Genomic DNA, 22,952 nt, shown 5'->3' with positions numbered 1-22,952 from the left:
AGTCTGAAAAAAGCTGCAAAATTTCCTGATTGCTGCCAGATCTTTGTTTTCTGAACTATAGGCAGGCATAAATCTCAGTGCACAATGGATATAACAAAACTTTGACAGGCAATCCTGAGCTGGTGCACATCCGTATCTTTAAAATCGGGTCATGGTGGTACTAAATGATGATTTCTTCATGTGAATGAATTACAGTAAAACTAAGGGAAAGCTTGACAACATGGCACCATGGCAACCTGGTGCTTGCTGAAGGATTCATCCCACCCACGGAGTGGGACCTGCAGCTTCCTTCCAATTAAATAAAAGTAAAGATGACTTTGTGGAGTCCTCGGTGCTCTCTGAGCTTGGTTGTTGGCTTGCAGAGGTTTTGTTGACTGACTAGGCAGCATCTTCAGTGCTAGAAGTGTTGTTAGATCTAACCCTAACCCTAACCCTTTGCTCCCTGTTTATATTTTGTGGCTTGCCCTGCCAGTGTTGGTGAGGGTGTGGTTTTCTCCTTGGTGGTTCCTTGATTGGGGTTTGGTTTTCTGCTTGATTGTTGGTCTGGTGTTAATCCCTGCTTATCTGGGTGTTGGCTGCTGGAGAGGATGTGTTCTGGTCTCTCTGTTTCCTCCTTACCTTTTTTACTGTCTCTTTTGAATGGTGTGTAAATGTGGTTTATCTCTATAATGATAAAGTCTATAAAGATGACTTTAACAACTGAAATGGAAAAATGGCTAAAGTCACACAAGACTGTCCATTTCTGAAGTTCTTCCCACCAGGCTGAAATGTCTGATGAGAACTTGGAGTAAGATCACTTAGACTCTTCCCTTCCCTTCCCTTCTCCTTTTTTGCACACTCAGGTGCTAATCTCAGAATTAACCCACAGAACTAAACTTCCAAATCATCTAATATCTCTGCCATACGTGGCATCTCAGAGGAGACTGCTTGCCCGTTAAGCCACTTGCCAGCCATCAGGTTAAGATTCTGTCTGGTCCTTGCACATCCCGGAGGGGATGACTGACCTAGAATGCAAGGGAGAAGCCTTCAGCGTAACTTTTCTCCTTGGCAGGCAGCTATTCTGTGTGCAGGAAGTCTTAGCTCAAGGAAGGAAAAACTTAGGGGAACATTTTGATGTGTCACTTGCAACAGGAGGACGCAGTCTTCTTTTGTGTGTCATCCAGGTTTTTTTAAAGGTAGTTAAATTTAGCTTTGCGTATATGTTAATAATCTGCCGATTAACCATTTTATATTTGGGCACAAATGTTCCTATCCCGGCAGGAGAAATAATTGGCTGCATTTACAAGCCCTTGACCAACACAGATGGCATTCCAAGATGCTGAGCAGATGCTGGAAGCAGTCTCTTGGGATCCCAAGACAGCTCCTTCATGGGCCCCCGTAATTAAATTCAAACACCCCCGCCGAGAATTGGAGGCTACCTGGAAATATTTTCACTGCTGTCTGGCTGTTCAAACACAGCTGCCTCCAAGGCATTGTAAATGGGGTTTCTGCTCCAAAGCTTGGAGACAGGGCCATGCCAGGAAGAACAGGGGAAGAAAAATGGTCATTCCTTTGGGAAAGAAGGAAACCTTTGGGGAGCCTACAACTGCAAAGCCAATCAAAGGACCGAGACCATAAATTCAGATATAATAAAAACAAGCAGGATGACAGCCTTTCCAGCTTTAAATTGGACCAGGCTGATTTTGTGCCAGCTGTTAACAATTCTGATTTATATTTTGATACGAACCTTTTTTTTTTTTTGAATAGGAACACATTTTAAAAGAAGTAGTATCCAATAGAATATTCTTCTTCTGAAAATCTTGCCAAGAAAACTTCAGGGACTAGTCCAGCACATGGACTCAAAAAAAAAAAAATAGAGAGAGAAGGAAAGAAAAAAAAAAAGAATATATTGGAAACTTTCCTCCCTTCCTCCTTAGAGGTGGCCAAATCCTGATTTCAAATCAGGCCAAACAATGTGATTAAAAAAAATATAACCTCTTTGTAAATAGCCAAAGGATCAAAGCAGAGGAGATATTGTATTTATTTTATCAGAAGGCTACTCTATTTTTCCAGTGTTTGTATATCACTCTGTGCCACTTACAACAGTCCAGAATGAAACCATCCCATAAAAACAGTGTTTCTCAACCTGGGCAGCTTGGAGATGTGTAGACTTCAACTCCCAGAATTACTATATTTTCAATGTAAAGCAGTATTTCTCAACCTTGGGAACTTTAAGATGTTTGGATTTCAACTCCCAGAATTCCCCAGCCAGCATGCTGGCTGGGGAATTCTGGGAGTTGTAGTCCACACATCTTCAAGCTGCCAAGGTTGAGAAACACTGCATAAAAGGAAGACAAATGCCTAAACAAGTACACAGGATACCATTTATGGAAGCAGTTTCTCTTGTTTGGGACCTCTCTGCCCGCCTGCAGGAATAGCAGGACTGGGCGACTGCCCTGCTGCTTGTGTTTGGTAGCCTCTGGTGCCTTCAGTGACCAAGAATGCTGAGAATTGGCGGTGGTTTCCCACAGTTTTTAAACAGGGAAAGCTGGAAGGTACAACCTGAAATAAGCTCATCATCTAAAGAAAGACTCCCAGGCCCCAGAGTAAAGTGAGAATCCTGGTGCTCCCCACTTATTTATTTATTTATCAAATAAACCACTGCTGTGGCCATGTTGTTGCACATTGCTAAGCATGGCATCAGGCCCGTAAGGTTGCCTATCCTGAAAGAGGGGATTCTCTATGTGGCACTGTATTATCTGGCTGTTTCTAAAGTCCTCTGGTACTTGTTTCTCTGCCCGAGAAGGCCACCAATCGCCCTCCCGCTGCAGCCATTCCTGCTTCACCTTGTATTCTCTACTTCTCACATAGTCTTTTTTTCCATTCAATCATTGCCTCCTTCCAGGGCTGAGAGAAAGCGACTGGCCGAAGATCGCCTGGCTGGCTTTGTGCCTAAGGCGGGACTAGAACTCCTGGTCTCCTGGTTTCTAGCCTGACCACGACACCAAACTGGCTCTCTCTCACATTGTACTTTTCTGGCTAATACCGCTTGCTCAATTGCTTCTTAAAGCATTTTCTTAAAAAAACAACAAAAACTGGCTAATTGTCAGAACGACCCCAGTTTTGTCCCCATGGAGTCTTCCCCGAGTTTGACCCCAGCTCATAGGTGGCTCCATTACTATCTCACATCTTGCCATTCTTGTTCTTTGTCCTTGGCTCCATTCTATGATGACATGAATGACCATCATAGCCCCAGTCAACAGACTCCCTATTGTGCACTTCATATGGGGAAGGGTGGCTGACTATTCATAAAGGAGGGGAAGCTATCACTCCCCTTCCTAGTCCCTGTTTTGTTTTTGTTTTTTTTAATTTGGGAAGGCAGTAGAAGAATTGGGGGTGTTGCATTTGGGATTAATGCCAGTGTAGACAGGATCAGGTAGCTGTGGGGTATGTACATATATGGCTACTATGAAGAAGACACTGTACGAGTTCCTAGAGAGGCCCCATTTTCTCTTGGTGTTTCCATGGAACAGCTCTTGATGCTGAAATGCCACCCATTTCTTGGCAAAAGGAGGCCACCTGAAGGAGATAACAGCTTTGGCTCATGTTCCCAGTATGTGTGCTAGGAAGAAAAGGGAAATTGAAGGATTTGAGGATCAGAGCTGAAGCTGGTTCTACACCAGGACTTTTCATTGGTGAAATGTACAGCAGGTAACCAGGTGGGTCATCTCCCAGCCACATCTCTCAACTTTTAGTAATTCTTGTCTCACGCGTAAGACTGAGATTAGGTGTCAAAAGTATCCACATCAGACAAGATCCAGTTCGATAGCTTAGTAAAGGTGATTTGGACCGAGTGTCACTTAAAGAGGGTTAACTCCTCTCACTGGGTTTAAGAGTGTCATAATGTTTGGATATACTGTAGCTAGCCAAAGAGTGCTGGTTGGAAACAGAAGATTTATACAGCTGATGAGAAGAGCATTATGATCAGCCATTGCAACCTTCACTCTGGCCCATCTGTGAGAGAGATGAAGCTAAGAGGCACTGATGATAAAGGGCTCAGCCCAACGAGGTAGACCTGATTAGGAAACCAATGCCATATAGGCCAGGACCACTTTTATTGTAACAGCTATAGTGACAGAACCTTGCAAGTCTGAACATGCTTCCCCCTCCCTCCCTTTATCATCAGGTGAACCAGGGAGGGGCCTGTGTGAGAGGTTTTCTCACGTTACTTTCTTGGCCCGGGCTCAAGCCTTGTTTATCTGACTGCTGCCTTGGTGGCGTATCTTCCTCCTGCCTATGCTCTCTGCACAAATCCTGCCCTTGGACCTTATCTACTGTCTTCTTTTTCTCCTCCTCCGTCCTGCCAGGCATAATAGTTTTCCCTACTCTCTTCTGCTTGTATGTGGTGCCCGAAGTTTGTAAGGTTCCGTTTACTGAGAATCACACCAAGCCTTTTTTTGATTGGTTAATTCCTCTCGCATATTTTACTGCAATTTGTGAAATGTTTTGTAGGGTCTTCAAAGAGTAATCGTACTCTAAACGAAAGTAGATATCTATTGGGTAATAAAAAAGTAAATTTAACTAACAGATTGAAAGAGAGGGAAATAGGCAATAGTGTCATTGAAAGTTGTGCAGTGGGTTACCATATAAAATCCATCCGGCTCAAGAAAGATTTTTTTCTCCCACTCGATGATTGGGAGGGGCATCTTTTTTGATATATATGAGGTTGGATGTATTTCACACAATGTTGGGGCTTTCTTGGTTATTATTTTTCAAATTTTGCTTTGCTTTTAATATTTTCCCATAGCCATAGATACCTTTAGCCCCTTTGTTTTTCAGCCCAGCAATTGCTTTGAAAACAGGAGAGGGGAATTATGTACCTAGCTCTGGCTGAAAGAATCTCAGTTCCCATATTTTATTAAATTGTTTAACATCAGAAATTGTGATCTGATTTAAATTACAAACTTGGGAATACTTGAGCTGCAGGAATTAATTAGTATTAAAAGTCAGAGTAGAAAACAGTATATACTTCTTACGCCCTCCAGACATGCTTATACCCAATGTCTCCTTTGGTGTTTGGGAACAGGAGAAATCTATGTCATTGGTGGGTGGACCCCTCAGGAGTAGTTTCTTCAAGACTTCATCTAAGTGGTGTAGATTAATAATAATAAAAAAAATATTTTCTTCGGTTGTGCACTTCAGAGACTTTATTTTAAACCAAAACCTTGATTTATCATGCAAATCCCCTCCTGTCAGGGCCAGCCTCGCTTCGCAATAAGACACAGACTCACTTAATGGATATTAAGGATTTCTGGTTTATTGGAATGATAGCTGACAGAACGAAAAACGGGAACGGGGTAGGTAGTGTGGGGGTGCCCCTTTTATACCCTCCTGTATTGCCCCGGGCTTCCCCACCCCTCGATGCCCCGATCCCTCTTGATGGGACCCTTGATGGCTGCTTGGGCGTTTTCCCCGGTGTCCTCTTTGTCTCCCTGCAACGGTTGTGTCCTCCGGGGCACCATGTGCTCCTTATCTTCACTCCTCTGACGTCTCTCCTTTCAGTTGTTTATGGGATCATGGGTGTGGGTGTCTTTGGGTGCTTGTGTTAATCCCTGGTTTGATTATCTTCTTCCCCCTTTTCCTTAATGATCATGATCCACGTTGTGAGGCTCTTTGTGCCTTGCAACGAGGTCATGACATGCTGCCCCCCCAAAGATGTTCTATGGTGCTGGTTTCTCCGGGTATGCCTCATGGAACTGTCTTGTTAGTTGTCTAGCCATGACGTGTCGTGCCTGGACCCACTCTGGGTGTGAGAAATGTTTCCATCTCACGAGGTATTGTAGTGTTCCTCTTTGCTTTCTTGAGTCCAGTATTTCTTTTACTTCAAAATGTTGTTGGTTGTCTATCATTATGGGTGGGGGTGGAGGTTCTTCCGTATGCCATTTGGATGTGCTCGTTGGCTTCAGTAGTGCACAATGAAACACTGGGTGGACCCGTCTCAAATTGTAAGGCAGTTCCAGTTTGAAAGTAACTGGGTTGATTACCTGTATGATTTTAAAAGGTCCAATGAATTTCGGTGCCAATTTCTTCGAGGGTTGCGAGGTCTTTATGAACTTAGTGGAGAGGTAGACCCTATCTCTCACTTTGTAGTTCGGTGCCTCCGCCCTGTGGTTGTCCGCATATTTTTTGTACGTTGTTTGTGCGTCTGCTAGGGCCGTTTGGATGATTGGCCAGGTTGTTGCCAGCTGTGCCGCCCAATCGTCTGGTGAGCAGGGCAGGGTTTCAGGTTGCGGCAATTCTGGTATCGGTACAAAGTCCCTTCCATAGACCACCTTAAAAGGGGTGTGGCCAGTGCTCTGGTGTACCGTGTTATTATAGGCCACCTCTGCAAAAGGTAGTAGGTCTACCCAGTTGTCCTGTTGATAATTTATGAATGCCCTCAGGAACTGTTCAAGTGTTGAGTTTAGGATCTCTGTGGATCCGTCCGTGTTTGGATGCCACGCAGTGGACAGTGCTTGCTTGGTTCCGATTAGTTTTAAAAATTCCCGCCAAAACTTTGACGTGAATTGTGTGCCTCTGTCGGTCACCAACCTGTAGGGGGCGCCGTGGATCCTGTATATGTGTGTTAGGAATAAACGTGCCAGCTGTTGTGCGGAGGGGATAGTCGCGCACGGGATGAAGTGTGCTTGTTTCGAGAAATAGTCTTTTACCACCCATATCACAGTTTTTCTTTGGCTGGGTGGGAGGTCCACAATGAAATCCATGGAAATTTCTTCCCATGGCCGGGAGGGGCTGGCTACCGCCTGTAGCAGCCCGTGGGGTTTCCCTCCTTTACGTTTGGTGGTGGCACATATGGGGCAGTTGCCTACGTAGTCTTTTACGTCCTTTCTGAGGTTTGGCCACCAAAATTGCCTCCTCGTTAGGTGGAGGGTTTTTACAAACCCAAAATGCCCTGCAGATTTGTCATCGTGCGCTCTGTGTAAGATTTCCCCCCGCAGTGATTCGGGCATGTACAAGGCTTTCTCTTTCCAGGCGATGTTGTCTTTGAAAGATACATGTTGTTGGTTATTCTGCAACCATGTATCTTGCTGTAGTGCTTGTGTGAGTCTTTGTTGCCAGTTCGGTGAAATTGAGCGTCGGCTCCGATCGCTCCCCGCCGTTCGTGCTGGCGTGCGCTGATTCCTTGTCTGGCTCCGCGTGACAGCTGGGCAGCCGAGCTGTTTCTCGGTCCATACTGTTCCTACGATGTCGGAGGCTTGCGTGTCGTCCTGTGGCCGTCGGGAAAGGGCATCTGCCAAGAAGTTTTTCTTGCCCGGTATGAATTTCAGCGTGAAATTGAACCGGCTGAAAAACTGAGCCCATCGCACCTGCTTCGGGCTGAGTCGTTTTGGTGTGCTGAGTGCCTCCAGGTTCTTGTGGTCCGTCCAAACCTCGAAGGGGCAGGAGGCCCCCTCCAGCAGGTGTCGCCACGTTTCCAAGGCTGTCTTCACTGCAAACGCCTCCTTTTCCCATACGTGCCATCTCCGCTCCGTTTCGGAGAATTTGCGGGAAAGGTAGGCGCAGGGCTTTAGGTGGTTGTCGGAGTCCTTTTGGAGCAGGATGGCTCCGATGGAAAAGTCGGAGGCATCTGCCTGCACCACAAAAGGCTTGGTGGGGTCGGGGTGTTGTAACACTGGCTCAGCTGTGAAGAGGGTTTTCAGTCTCTCGAAAGCCGTTTGACAGTCAGCTGTCCAATTCAGTAGCGCCCCCGGGTTCCTCGATTTGCGCGTGTCCCCCAAGCCCTTAGTCTTTAGCAGGTTAGTTAGGGGCAAAATAGTCTCTGCCAGCCTGGGCGTGAACCCCCTGTAGAAATTAGTGAATCCCAGGAGGCTTTGCAGCTTTCTCCTCGTGCGTGGGCGTTCCCACGCCAGGATGGCTTGGACCTTGCTGGGGTCCATTTCTATCCCTTTAGCAGAAATCCTATACCCTAGGTAGTCAATTTGTTTTTTGTGAAACTCGCACTTGGAGAGCTTTACGAACAGCTCTGCCTTGCGAAGTTTCTTGAGCACGTCCTTTACCAAGCGTTCGTGCTCACGTTCTGTTTCTGTGTAGATCAATACATCATCCAGGTAAACCAAAACCCCCTTAAAAAGGTGGTCACGCAGGACCTCATTAATTAACTGCATGAATACCCCTGGTGCTCCTGCCAATCCGAATGGGAGTACTTTATATTGAAACGCCCCCAATGGGCAATTGAAAGCAGTCTTCCACTCATCCCCCTCCCGTATCCGTATGCGGTAGTAGGCTTCCCTTATGTCCAGTTTGGAGAATACCTTACCCTTTACCAGGTGGGACAAAATGTCCTTTATTAAGGGTAAGGGGTATTTATTTGAAATGCTTGCTGCGTTTAATCCGCGGTAGTCTGTACAGAGCCGCAATGACCCGTCCTTTTTCTCGCGAAAGAGGACTGGCGCTCCCACTGGAGAGTTTGCTGGCTCAATAAAACCTCTCGCCAGATTTTTGTCTATGAAGTCCCTTAATGCAGCTAGCTCTCGCTGGGTCATAGCATATATTTTTGGTTTGGGTAGGGGTACCCCCGGGACCAGTTCAATGGTGCAGTCCGTCTTTCTGTGGGGGGGGAGTTTGTCCGCCTCTTTCTCACCGAAAACGTCGGCGAAATCCCCGTATTTGGTTGGCAGTCCCTCTGGCAGTGCTGTCTCTCTGTGTTCCGCAGTCGTCGTCGCCCCCCCCATGGCTGCTCGGGGAACCCTGTTCCCTGAAGGTGCTTGGTAACGCCCGTCAGCAAACTTAATCTCTCTGGTTCTCCAGTTGATGACTGGGTTTTGCTGCACGAGCCATGGGATCCCCAGTATGAGTCGGGGTTGCCCCACCGGTGCCACGATGAAAGCCAATTTTTCCTCGTGGCTGCCGAGCCATAGCGCGGTTTCTCCGGTGTATTGGGTGACCGGGCCCCCTCCCGCTGCGGATCCATCGAGCTGCGAGAACACCAGATGGTGCTGAAGTGGATAGCAGCGGAGGTCGAGTGCGGCTGCCAGGTCAGGGTGCATGAGGCTTTTGGGGCAACCCGAATCAATGAGTGCCCAGACCTTTTCGGTTTTATTTCGATGGGTGAGGGTGACACGGACGTAGAGGGTGGGGCATTCCTCACTCACCCCTTTGTCGAAGCGCCTGTCAGTGTCCTCCACCTGTCCTTCGGCGCCCCTTAGGCCAGGTGGTTGTCGTTTCCCGCCGCCTCATCGGGGTTGCTTTCCTCCTCCTCTGAACTGTAGGGGCCGTGTCTGCGTCGGTACTCCCCCTTTGCTGCTGGTCGCTTTCTTGGCGCTGGGGTTGGTGCTGTTTGTGCCCTCCTTGGGCTCTCTCTGGGCGTCGTTTTGGGGCATGCGGCTGCTTTGTGATCTTCCCTGCCGCACGTGAAACATTGCCCTTTAGCAAAGCGTCTGTCCCGTTCCTCCTTCCAGGGTTGGGGTCTCGCCCTCACCTGCCTTGCGCTGGTGCGTGGGGGTCTCGCTGTCTCCATCTGTTGCGTTTCCCTCCTTGCGTGGAGGAACGTGTCGTGAGCGTTCTCCGCTTCCGCTGCCAGCTGGATCCACCCCGTGAGGGAGCTGGGGTTGTCGCGGCCAAGTGCCCACCGGAGGACGTTTAAGTTGAGTCTGTGTTTGAACTTCTCAATCAGTGTCGATTGAGACCAGGTGTCCACTTTTCCGGCTAGGGCTTGGAACTCCATGGCATACTCAGCCACGGAGCGCGGGCTTTGTCTAAGTGTCTCTAGCGCCCTTTTTGCCTTTTCTTGCTCCAGGGGGTCCCTGAAGTGCCTTTCTAGTGCCTGCAGGAATTCAGTGCTGTCCTGCAGCGCCCGGGCGCATGATTGGCACAATTGGACGTACCAATTGGCGGCCCGCCCTTTTAATTTTATGGCCAGGGCATTGATTTTTCTCCGCTCAGTTCTGAAGCAGGGACCCCATTCTTCGAGGTAGTACCTCGCGTTAGTCAAAAAAAAGGAAAGTTTCGAGGGGTCCCCATCGAACTTTATGCCAAAGTCTTTGGCGGGTGTCCTGGTCTGGCTCCTGGCCCCCTCTGCGTCGTGCCTCGGGCTCTGCGGGAGCTGCTGCGGGTCGGGGTGCCTCCGGTTCTCTTGCGGCATTGGTGCCTCTCTCTGGGTCTCCTCGCAAGGTCGTCATCCCGTCGCTCGGGGGGGAGGGCGGGGTGTTCTCCCTCGGTCGGGCTCCTGGATCCAGGCTCCGCCGTCGCCGTCGCCGCCCGCCGGGTCGTCCCTCCGCCTCTCAGCCTGGCGCATCTCCCGTCGTGGGGTGGGCTCCTGGGGCCGGACGCCGCCGCCGCCGAGGTTGTCCCGCCGTCTCACGTCCGGGCGCGCCTCCGCTCGTTGGGTGGCCTCCTGGGGTCGGGTCCCGCCGTGGTCGCCGCCGTCCGCTGGGTCTCCACCCCGTCTCGCCTCCCGGTGCGCCTCCGGTCGTCGGTTGGGCTCCTTGGGTCGGGTTCCGCCGTCACCGCCGCCCCGCTCGCCCTGCCGCCTTTCGTCCGGGGGTGCCTCTGCGCCGCCTCCGTCGCAGAGTCCCTGCGCCGCCGTCAGCTGTTGGAGCATCTGCCGCACCGCCTGCATCCCTTCCTCCAACGCGTCGAGCCTCTCCGCCGTCCCTGGCTTCCCGCTGAGGTTTTCGCCGCTCCGCTCGCCCTCGCCGTTGGCCGTGGTAGAGGACGGATCGTCCCTCGTTCCCGCCGCGGTGCCAGGCGCGCCCTCGCCTTCGAGCGCCCAAGGTGGCGGTTCGTCTCGCGCTTCCTCCGGGGTTGCCTGCGGGCTTGGAGAGGGTCCCCTCGTCTTGCCCCCGGTGCCTCGCGGGCTCCAGGGCGCCGGGGTGGGTCCCTCCCCCGCTGCTTCCCCCCAGCTGGGTCCCATACTTACCGGGGCGTTGCATCGCCCGGACCTCAGCTGCATCCCGCCCTGCGAGAGCGGGGCTTCGTCGCCGGGCGCCGAAGGGTTGCGCCTCCTCGGTTCCTGGTTCTCCATGCCTGGCTGGGTCCCTCACAAACTTGTTGGATAGGTACCAGGTGGAAAAAAATTTTTTTGGGGTTCCCGTTTTTATGTCAGGGCCAGCCTCGCTTCGCAATAAGACACAGACTCACTTAATGGATATTAAGGATTTCTGGTTTATTGGAATGATAGCTGACAGAACGAAAAACGGGAACAGGGTAGGTAGTGTGGGGGTGCCCCTTTTATACCCTCCTGTATTGCCCCGGGCTTCCCCACCCCTCGATGCCCCGATCCCTCTTGATGGGACCCTTGATGGCTGCTTGGGCGTTTTCCCCGGTGTCCTCTTTGTCTCCCTGCAACGGTTGTGTCCTCCGGGGCACCATGTGCTCCTTATCTTCACTCCTCTGACGTCTCTCCTTTCAGTTGTTTATGGGATCATGGGTGTGGGTGTCTTTGGGTGCTTGTGTTAATCCCTGGTTTGATTATCTTCTTCCCCCTTTTCCTTAATGAGCATGATCCACGTTGTGAGGCTCTTTGTGCCTTGCAACGAGGTCATGACACCTCCTTAGAGAGGGGAAGATTTTAGTCCAGATGCTAATCAGAGTCCACCTTGTTTCATTCCAGTAGCATTAGAGATACTACAGCCAGTATTCCCAGCCAGTTTGAGCCAGGGGCACTCTAGGGTTGGAGAATAAGGGCACTCTCACAAAATGGCTACTAGAGATAGTATGGTGTCTTGCTTGTCCTCCTAGTTCCCCTTGATATCTTCCATCATCTCAGTTTCCTTCTGCTTCTTTTCTGGGCAAGTGGGCACACTTCCAAAGATGGTGCAGTCACATAGCCTCCCTGTTGTGATGGGCCTTTTCTTCATTGTTCTTTTTTTCTTCAAAATTAAGGTGTAATTCCATTAACTCAGTGATATCTCTAAAGCAGTGTTTCTCAGCCTTGGCAACTTTACGATGTGTGGACTTCAACTCCCAGAATCCTTGCTGGCTGGGGAACTCTGGGAGTTGAAGTCCACACATCGTAAAGTTACTAAGGTTGAGAAACCCTTCTGTAAAGGGTCTTCTGATTTTCTGCTGCCATCGAATCCTTTCCTGCTTTGGAAATTCTTTTGTTTTCTTCTTCTATTTCTGAGGTAACCCAAGTTTGTGGGACTTGGGGAAGATCAACATAGTCCCTTCTCTGACATTTAAACAAGGCAATCAAATTAACTTTGACCTAACAACTCAAAGTGGGCTTTACGCAGGTTGCCTTAATACTACAACAGACCTATAGTTTGTCAATTCCCTGTTGAGGACTATTTATTTCTCTATTTTCTTTAGAAGTTCACACTCAGAGCTCCCATCTGCCCCACCTCCCTTCAGTTTCCCATTCTTCCAGAACGTAATCCAAAGACAAGAACAAGGGTAGACCTGGCAGGTGCCGTGCTGTGACGGGCAGTTCTAATACTCAGATAATACAAGCGCTGAGCTGCGGAGACTCTTGAAAAGAAATAGGGTGTTTGAAGCTGGTGTGCGTTGTGTTTGTTTGTTTGCTTGTTTGTTTATACAATTAAAAGTGGGGGCAAAGCTTGGCTAAGAGAGATATTGCTGGATGTGCCAGGGCTGCGTGAGGGATCCAGGCCCTACAACTTTCCAAATTGCTCACTGTTTTCTCCATAACTCCCCCACCCTTCTTTTTAGCTCCTCGGTATGCAGAAACTTCTGAATGAATGTGCACTTGAGGTTCTGAATGCTTATGAAGTTGGGTTCCTGCTTTCTACCTGTTGCATCCATTGGGGAGCCTTCAGCTTCCAGGATTCCCAATTTGGGGCCACCGCAAAGAATTATGGATGTGGGGGACGCCCAAGTCGTGGAAGGCTCTTCTGCTGCTTCTGTGCAGGCAGGGGTGCATCTATTTGACAGAGAGCAACTCTTCCAGTTAAACCTGCCTGCCACAGGTAGCAGGAATGAGAGGCCAGAGGAAGCAAAGAAGGAAGTAAAGGCCACCCAGAGTCACTGATCTGAGATTGGTGGCTATATAAATTGAATGAATGAATGAATGAATAAAGTCCAGGTGTGTACATCAAATATGGAGCAGCAAGGCATTTTAAGAAGGATTGAGCCAAAGCTAAAGGCCAGGTTTACCAAGTCAGTTGAAGAAGACCTGGATGGCTTCAGAAGAGTAGCTTCATTCCACCGGAGTTCAACATGGAGGCCACACAAGGTGAAGCTGAATGGAGAGTTATCTCCACAATTCACCTTTCCCTTGGAAAAGGCCATGCCCTCTGAAGTACATATGGCAGCTTGTTGCTTTATGCATTCCCCTCTTCCTTTTACTCTGACTAGCTCCTTCTGTATGGGAGACACCAAGATAGTGGTAGTTTCCCCATTGTGGCTGCTCCTCACTTTGGCATGGTGACAGTGAGGGAAAGTGCTCCTTTGATATCAAGATAAGTGCAAGAGTAGACCTAGTAGTAGATGCAGAAGGGAGAGGGGACTCGGAAGAACCACTTAGTTTTGTTGCAATCAAGTCCTTGCAAATTCTGTTTGCTGCCACCTTTCTTTTGTGGTCATTTTTTCATCTTCAGATGGCCATGAGTTCAAACCGTCATTCCTTCATTCTGCCCACTTGGTCAGGTTTTTATGAAAATAATCCGGTTCTGTCAGCCTCCCAGGTAGCCCAGACAGGAAACATGACCAAGTGACCTAATTCTACCTTATTGTAAGGCTACATTAACAGAATCTTGCAAGTACAAATCTCCCGTCGTCTCTTTTACAGCCTGATTAGTTAGGGTGGATCCTTTCTAGGTTTCTTTCTCCTCCCGTTATGCAGCTGTGGGCTCCTCCCCCTTTTATCTGCTCATTCCTTAGGCAGCATCTCTTTCCTTCATCTCTCAAGGTCATTCCCACATGCCATTACAAGTTCTTACCCGCCTATGAGGACCTGGGATAGAATCAGCCTTCTGCGGTGTTCTCACTTCTTGATGCTTTGCCAGTTCTCTTGCAGACTTCATAACCCCATCAGGATGGAACCCAAGCAGTCCACTGAATTAATTTCTTCCTGTCAGTTTCACAGGGCTCATAGAAAAATACTCCAGTGTGGTTTTTCCCATTTTCTTAAACAGTGTGTACTTGCTTTCCCTGGCGACATCCTGCAAGTAAAAACTAATATTACTGCAACTTTGAGACATTGTATCATGTCTCAGAGTTGCAGCGCTCAAAAGACATGATTGCCCAAAAGATCTGTCATAAAAGCAGTCAGGGAAAAATGGATTTCCGAGGGAAAATACTGTCAGGAGAACATTTGGAGTATATGTTGTGCATTCTGTGAGTGAGAATCAACACCCTGATGGAATAGAACATTTGTGAAAATCTGTCCTAAGTTCTGATGAAGTCCATCACATGAAAAGAAAATAAGGCATATGTGTTTTGAAATAAATAATCAGAAACGGGATTTGGTGACACATTGCAAAAATCACTCTTGAAAATAGTATTTGTTCACTTGAACAAATTTCACTCTTCCCTTTGCTCTTACTGTATGTTTCCATTGTATGCAGCAAGAAATGCTGAACAGATTCTTGCATTTGAAAACTGTTCTTTCTCCTTAAAGGTCTGATCCTTGGGTGTTTCTCCCTATGCCTTGCCAGATGTTTACTTGGGTTTAATTGAGTAAATCCATGGTATTGGGGCCCATCACAGTTGATCCATCTTCCCCAACTTTGCCCTTCCACAGATGCTAGGTGTGGTACTCTAGAATTCCAAAACAGTAAGAATATCTGATTTAGACAGGTGTGTTTTCCCAGAACTTTTATTTCTTAATCCCTCTGACTCTTCCTGTTTTGTTGAGTTGTGCCTGCAATTGTCTCTTTGCAGCTTCTAAAGAACATCTGTTCATCTTGGGTCATGGTCCTTTCTTCCTCTTGCCAATGAAGTCTTTGAACTTGGCCAATCCATAGCTACGAGAGATTCAGAGCACACCAAGGTGAGATGGTTGAAATTCAAGTTTTCTTGAACTGACTTGTTTTTGTCAGGTAAAGACTGTCTGGTTTTAAATAGGGGTTCCTGTAGAAAATTAAGGAACACTGACTTCTTCCTTGATGTAAAGGAATGAAATATTGGTCCTACTGTTAAAGATAATATGGATACTAACTGAACAATATTTCTGTGGATGCCAGAGCTCCATACACAAGATACATTTGAAGGCAACTCATTCATGGGTTACAAGTAACATCAGGTCTTCAATCCGCTCAGTAACTGGGGGCATAAATTTATCTTTCCATTGTTGAAGGACAAATCTTATAGCAGCCAATAGGGTGTAGAGAAACTATTTCCCTTGTCCAGATGGCAATTTCCATGTAATAAGTATGTATTTCCAAAGAATATGGATGTCCAAAAATATTAAACTTTGTCTCAAAGTCAAATTTCAGAGCTTGACTCTGGGCGACTATATGTCAATATTGCTCCCTTGGTTTCCCATTGCATTCCTATGGACCACTTCTTAGGGTAGCTTACAGTTCTAGGACTTCTGGTTGGCTCCCCATCCTAATACTAGCCAGGTCCATCCTTGCTTAGCTTTAGCTTTTCGTAATCAGCCAAGTTCGATCCGATTCAGCCACCACCTGAAGCCAATAATCATAGTAGACTCATGGAATTAATTTACTTTTAATTCAGTGTAAATGGAAGTAAAAAGATTAATTAATTTTAAATGCATTTTAAATCAAGTTTAGGTTTTGTCCTCTCATTGTCTACTTTGTTGCTTCTGTGCATTTCATTTCATTTCATTATTTATAACAGTTTCTGGCATATCATTTGTGGCCCATGTTCCATAGAGCTGGCATAGTTAAATAACTTCTCTTCCAACTCCCATTTGTTACTCAGTGGTGTAAAAATGGTAGTGGCTTCCTTGAGGCCTGCAGGCACAGGTGACCCTGGCCTGCTCTAGCTGGGCCATCAGCAAAAGAATTAAGGGGTGCAAGTTTGACATCAGGAGTCAAAACAGGGACAAAGTAATAGCAGAGATTTCAACCTCCCAGGATACTCAGCAGCAGACCTCGGAGTAGTCATTTTAGAAAAATGAAACTTTAAAAGAAGAATTGAATGAGAGAGTGTTGAGCTCAGATACATCAGAAGGTTTCAGGCCATCTGTAAAGGTCTCAACAACCATACCTACCTACCTACCTTTATTATAGTCACTGACCAGAATACAACAATCAATGGAACAAAGTAAATCAGTTCATGACTAGATCATTGATGTGGCCAAAGTATATCTGGTTTTACAAACAGTGTAACAAAATTTGGCCATGTTCATAGAAATGGAATTATACTGGTCTAGTAGTACCATAGAATAAATTGGAATTGCCTGGGTACTTCATTAAATGAGGAGTGATAAGATGGGCCTTTGCAGGACATTAATTATAGTTTCAATAGACCCTTCTTAGCTCATATGGAGTTTTCTCTGCCTTCGAGAACTGTTGTTGGGAGTTCATTACAGCATGCTATGGTTATTGTTGTCCAGAGTTCAGGGAGAGTTATATGGTGTAGGGATCTTGCTGCCCTAAAGAAAGGGGCCTGTGCTCAAGGAGAGGTTGCTGGATAGGACAGATGGATCCAGGTAGGCTTCCAGATCTCAGGCACGCTGCTTGTCTCAACAATGACAACAGTGGATTCACAATTGCTGGTTGATAAGATACTTGTAATATGTCTCACATGTAACCTTCATCTGCATGTCTACCCTGTCTTCCCCCCACTTCATCCCAACATCGGTTTAGCCACTGCGTGCATCTGATGAGGTGAGCTGTAGCTCACAAAAGCTGATGCCTTTTAATGAAACTTGTTATTCTGAAAAGAGGCCACCTGAGTCCTTTTGATGTATGTCACATCTGAAGCATCACAGACATACAAGCATTCTAGAGGGTTGTGCATCCTCCTAGGTAATATCTGTGGTTTTTCTCATCTGATCTCAGAGGTGTCCACAGGGTACTGTTTAAAAGAGTCAAAATGGCAGCCACAATGGTGACATCAAAGCCTCACTTTGTTTTTATGTGTGATGCACATAAAACTCAAGTAAAGCTTTGATCTCAACATTGTGGCTGCCATTTTGACTCTTTTGATTGTCCCTTGCACTCAACCCTGCCTGATCTACTAGAGGAGGTTCTCCTGAGGAGCCCACCCTAAGAAATTCTGTTCACACCAAGATGGAACAAATTAAAAACTGTATGATAAAATGGATGTAGAATTTGAGTGAAGTAATGTCATGTTCCTTCAGCAAAGGATCGTTACCTTGTCGTGGTGCTGGAGCTTGAGCACCTCAATGATGCCATGCGTTAAACCGTGAAGGGCCACCCAAGATGGGAAGGTCATGACAAAGAGGTCAGACTAAATGCGATCCCTGGGGAAGGTAATGGCAACCCACCCCAGTATTCTTGCCGTGAAAACTAAATGGATCAGTACAACCAGAGATATGTTGGTATACCATCGGAAGATGAGACCCCCAGGTCGGAAGATGGTCAAAATGCTACTGGGGAGGAACAGAGGATGAGTTCAACTAGCCCCAGATGTGATGACGCAGTTAGCTCAAATCCGAAAGGACGGCTAGCGGCCAATGGTGCTGGTGGTGAATGGCGAATCCGATGTTCTAAGGATCAACACACCATTGGAACCTGGAATGTAAGATCTATGAGCCAGGGCAAATTGGATGTGGTTATTGGTGAGATGTCAAGATTAAAGATAGACGTTTTGGGCATCAGTGAACTGAAATGGACTGGAATGGGCCACTTCACATCAAATGACCACCAGATCTACTACTGTGGACAAGAGGACCACAGAAGAAATGGAGTAGCCTTCATAATTAATAGTCAAGTGGCTAAAGCAGTGCTTGGATACAATCCAAAAAACGATAGAATGATCTCAATTCAAATTCAGGGCAAGCCATCTAACATCATAGTGATCCAAATATACGCCCCAACCACAGATGCTGAAGAAGCTGAGGTAGAGCAGTTCTATGAGGATCTGCAGCACCTACTGGACAACACGCCTAAAAGAGATGTTATTTTCATCACGGGAGACTGGAATGCTAAGGTAGGCAGTCAAATGACACCTGGAATTACAGGTAAGCATGGCCTGGGAGAACAAAATGAAGCAGGACATAGGCTGATAGAATTTTCCCAGACAACTCAATGTGCATAACAAACACTCTCTTCCAACAACCTAAGAGACGGCTTTATACCTGGACTTCACCAGATGGACAACACCGAAATCAGATTGACTACATCCTTTGCAGCCAAAGGTGGCGGACATCTATACAGTCAGTAAAAACAAGACCTGGAGCTGACTGTAGTTCCGATCACGAACTTCTTATTGCACAATTTAGGATCAGACTAAAGAGATTAGGGAAGACCCACAGATCAGCTAGATATGAGCTCACTAATATTCCTAAGGAATATGCAGTGGAGGTGAAGAATAGATTTAAGGGACTGGACTTAGTAGATAGGGTCCCGGAAGAACTCTGGACAGAAGTTCGCAACATTATTCAGGAGGCGGTAACAAAATACTTCCCAAAGAAAGAGAAAACCAAGAAGGCAAAATGGTTGTCTGCTGAGACACTAGAAGTAGCCCAAGAAAGAAGGAAAGCAAAAGGCAACAGTGATAGGGGGAGATATGCCCAATTAAATGCAAAATTCCAGAGGTTAGCCAGAAGAGATAAGGAATTATTTTTCAACAAGCAATGTGCGGAAGTGGAAGAAGACAATAGAATAGGAAGGACAAGAGACCTCTTCCAGAAAATTAGAAACATTGGAGGTAAATTCCAGGCCAAAATGGGTATGATCAAAAACAAAGATGGCAAGGACCTAACAGAAGAAGAAGAGATCAAGAAAAGGTGGCAAGAATATACAGAAGACCTGTATAGGAAGGATAACAATATCGGGGATAGCTTTGACGGTGTGGTCAGTGAGCTAGAGCCAGACATCCTGAAGAGTGAGGTTGAATGGGCCTTAAGAAGCATTGCTAATAACAAGGCAGCAGGAGACGACGGCATCCCAGCTGAATTGTTCAAAATCTTGCAAGATGATGCTGTCAAGGTAATGCATGCTATATGCCAGCAAATTTGGAAAACACAAGAATGGCCATCAGACTGGAAAAAATCAACTTATATCCCCATACCAAAAAAGGGAAACACTAAAGAATGTTCAAACTATCGAACAGTGGCACTCATTTCACATGCCAGTAAGGTAATGCTCAAGATCCTGCAAGGTAGACTTCAGCAGTTCATGGAGCGAGAATTGCCAGATGTACAAGCTGGGTTTAGAAAAGGCAGAGGAACTAGAGACCAAATTGCCAATATCTGCTGGATAATGGAAAAAGCCAGGGAGTTTCAGAAAAACATCTATTTCTGTTTTATTGACTATTCTAAAGCCTTTGACTGTGTGGACCATAACAAATTGTGGCAAGTTCTTAGTGGTATGGGGATACCAAGTCATCTTGTATGCCTCCTGAAGAATCTGTATAACGACCAAGTAGCAACAGTAAGAACAGACCACGGAACAACAGACTGGTTTAAGATTGGGAAAGGAGTACGGCAGGGCTGTATACTCTCACCCTACCTATTCAACTTGTATGCAGAACACATCATGCGACAAGCTGGGCTTGAGGAATCCAAGGCTGGAGTTAAAATCTCTGGAAGAAACATTAACCATCTCAGATATGCAGATGATACCACTTTGATGGCTGAAAGTGAAGAGGAACTGAGGAGCCTTATGATGAAGGTGAAAGAAGGAAGTGCAAAAGCTGGTTTGCAGCTAAACCTCAAAAAAACCAAGATTATGGCAACCAGCTTGATTGATAACTGGCAAATAGAGGGAGAAAATGTAGAAGCAGTGAAAGACTTTGTATTCCTAGGTGCAAAGATTACTGCAGATGCTGACTGCAGTCAGGAAATCAGAAGACGCTTAATCCTTGGAAGAAGAGCAATGACAAATCTCGATAAAATAGTTAAGAGCAGAGACATCACACTGACAACAAAGGCCCGCATAGTTAAAGCAATGTTATTCCCCGTAGTAACATATGGCTGCGAGAGCTGGACCATAAGGAAGACTGAGCGAAGGAAGATCGATGCTTTTGAACTGTGGTGTTGGAGGAAAATTCTGAGAGTGCCTTGGACTGCAAGAAGATCAAACCAGTCCATCCTCCAGGAAATAAAGCCAGACTGCTCACTTGAGGGAATGATATTAAAGGCAAAACTGAAATACTTTGGCCACATAATGAGAAGACAGGACACCCTGGAGAAGATGCTGATGCTAGGGAGAGTGGAAGGCAAAAGGAAGAGGGGCCGACCAAGGGCAAGATGGATGGATTATATTCTAGAGGTGACGGACTCGTCCCTGGGGGAGCTGGGGGTGTTGACGACCGACAGGAAGCTCTGGCGTGGGCTGGTCCATGAAGTCACGAAGAGTCAGAAGCGACTAAACGAATAAACAACAACAAAGAATGTTCAAACTATCAAACAGTGGCACTCATTTCACATGCCAGTAAGGTAATGCTCAAGATCCTGCAAGGTAGACTTCAGCAATTCATGGAGCGAGAATTGCCAGATGTACAAGCTGGGTTTAGAAAAGGCAGAGGAACTAGGGACCAAATTGCCAATATCTGCTGGATAATGGAAAAAGCCAGGGAGCTTCAGAAAAACATCTATTTCTGTTTTAGTGACTATTCTAAAGCCTTTGACTGTGTGGACCACAACAAATTGTGGCAAGTTCTTAGTGGTATGGGGATACCAAGTCATCTTGTCTGCCTCCTGAGGAATCTGTATAACGACCAAGTAGCAACAGTAAGAACAGACCACGGAACAACGGACTGGTTTAAGATTGGGAAAGGAGTACGGCAGGGCTGTATACTCTCACCCTACCTATTCAACTTGTACGCAGAACACATCATGTGACATGCTGGGCTTGAGGAATCCAAGGCTGGAGTTAAAATCACTGGAAGAAACATTAACAATCTCAGATATGCAGATGATACCACTTTGATGGCTGAAAGCGAAGAGGAACTGAGGAGCCTTATGATGAAGGTGAAAGAAGAAAGTGCAAAAGCTGACTTGCAGCTAAACCTCAAAAAAACCAAGATTATGGCAACCAGCTTGATTGATAACTGGCAAATAGAGGGAGAAAATGTAGAAGCAGTGAAAGACTTTGTATTCCTAGGTGCAAAGATTACTGCATATGCTGACTGCAGTCAGGAAATCAGAAGATGCTTAATCCTTGGGAGAAGAACAATGACAAATCTCGATAAAATAGTCAAGAGCAGAGACATCATGCTGACAACAAAGGTCCGCATAGTTAAAACAATGGTGTTCCCCATAGTAACATATGGCTGCGAGAGCTGGACCATAAGGAAGGCTGAGCGAAGGAAGATCGATGCTTTTGAACTGTGGTGTTGGAGGAAAACTCTGAGAGTGCCTTGGACTGCAAGAAGATCAAACCAGTCCGTCCTCCAGGAAATAAAGCCAGACTGCTCACTTGAGGGAATGATATTAAAGGCAAAACTGAAATACTTCGGCTGCATTATGAGAAGACAGGACACCCTGGAGAAGATGCTGATGCTAGGGAGAGTGGAGGGCAAAAGGAAGAGGGGCCAACCAAGGGCAAGGTGGATGGATGACATTCTAGAGGTGACGGGCTCGTCCCTGGGGGAGCTGGGGGTGTTGACGACCGACAGAAAGCTCTGGCGTGGGCTGGTCCATGAAGTCACGAAGAGTCAGAAGTGACTAAATGAATAAACAACAAATGTCATGTTCACTGATTCAATGTAGTTTATACATCGTAAGGTTTCACATGCCATGGCGCTGATGCGCGTTTCTGTTTGGGAAGGAGCTGCTGTGAGACCTTGTACCAAGCTCTGTATGTGAAATCAGTACAATAGAATGTGTTTGGGTTATGTGCTCTGCTCAAGGACTTTTCCCGCAGACCATCAGAAACCATTAGGAGCACCAGGGATTGTGAACTTGGGAAGATTCTACGGGGGGAGGGATTTCGTTTGCACCGAGGGTTTTTAGTTTGAATTTGGTGCGCTTTCATCATTCTCAGCTTTCTCTGTGATCCTGCATACTATTCTTTAATAAATCCGATGTCTTTGAATTCCTACTCATGAGTCTGATGGTGTTTTAGCATAGGCAACCATAACAAGTAATTACAGTAGACCAGTGTTTCTCAACATTAGCAACTTTAAGCTGGGTGGACGTCAACTCCCAGAATTCCCTAGCTAGCATGGCTGCCTGGGGAATTCTGGGAGTTGAAGTCCACATAGCTTAAAGTTGCTAAGGTTGAGAAACACTATGGTAGACCAATAAGAAGGGTAAGAAAAGATCAATAGAATTTACTTCAAGCTGCAATCTAAGGGAAAATTGCTACAAAATGTTTTACAGATGGTATATAACTTATATAATTCCATCTATGACTGATAAGATAAATCAAGCATATAACAGCAAAGAAGGAACATTTTACCATATGTGGTGGTCATGCAAAAAAATTCAAAAGTATTGGAAGGAAATACATTTTAAAAAGTCTAAAAATAAAACATCAACTGACACCACAGACATTTCTACTAGGCATAATTCCAGAAAACATAAATGAATTTACTAAGATACAAGTTGACTGCAGCCAGAATAAACATAGCACCACTTTGGAAGAGATACTTTGCCTACAATATCAGACTGTAAGACTAAAATTGGAGAATATGCTGCAATGGCAAACTTAACACTATATATCCCCAATAGAAGTTTAACTAAATTCAAGCAGGAATGGCTGTCTTATTTACAACCTGTCAGAGAGCAAGGCAGACTTACAGTAGACATCTGGATTATGGTTTTTAGTACTTAAATTGAAACTAACAATTACTACTGTTTGATGCAAAGTTCAAATATCTAACAGGATGCATCACTACGAAGTAATTTACTTCTTTTTTCACTGTTTTTGTAATTTAAATGTAGCAGTCTTTTTGTTTTATCTTGA

The sequence above is a fragment of the Candoia aspera genome, chromosome 13 (genome assembly GCF_035149785.1).
Source record: "Candoia aspera isolate rCanAsp1 chromosome 13, rCanAsp1.hap2, whole genome shotgun sequence".
Lineage (NCBI taxonomy): Eukaryota > Metazoa > Chordata > Lepidosauria > Squamata > Boidae > Candoia > Candoia aspera.
Note: the sequence above shows the minus strand (reverse complement) of the source record.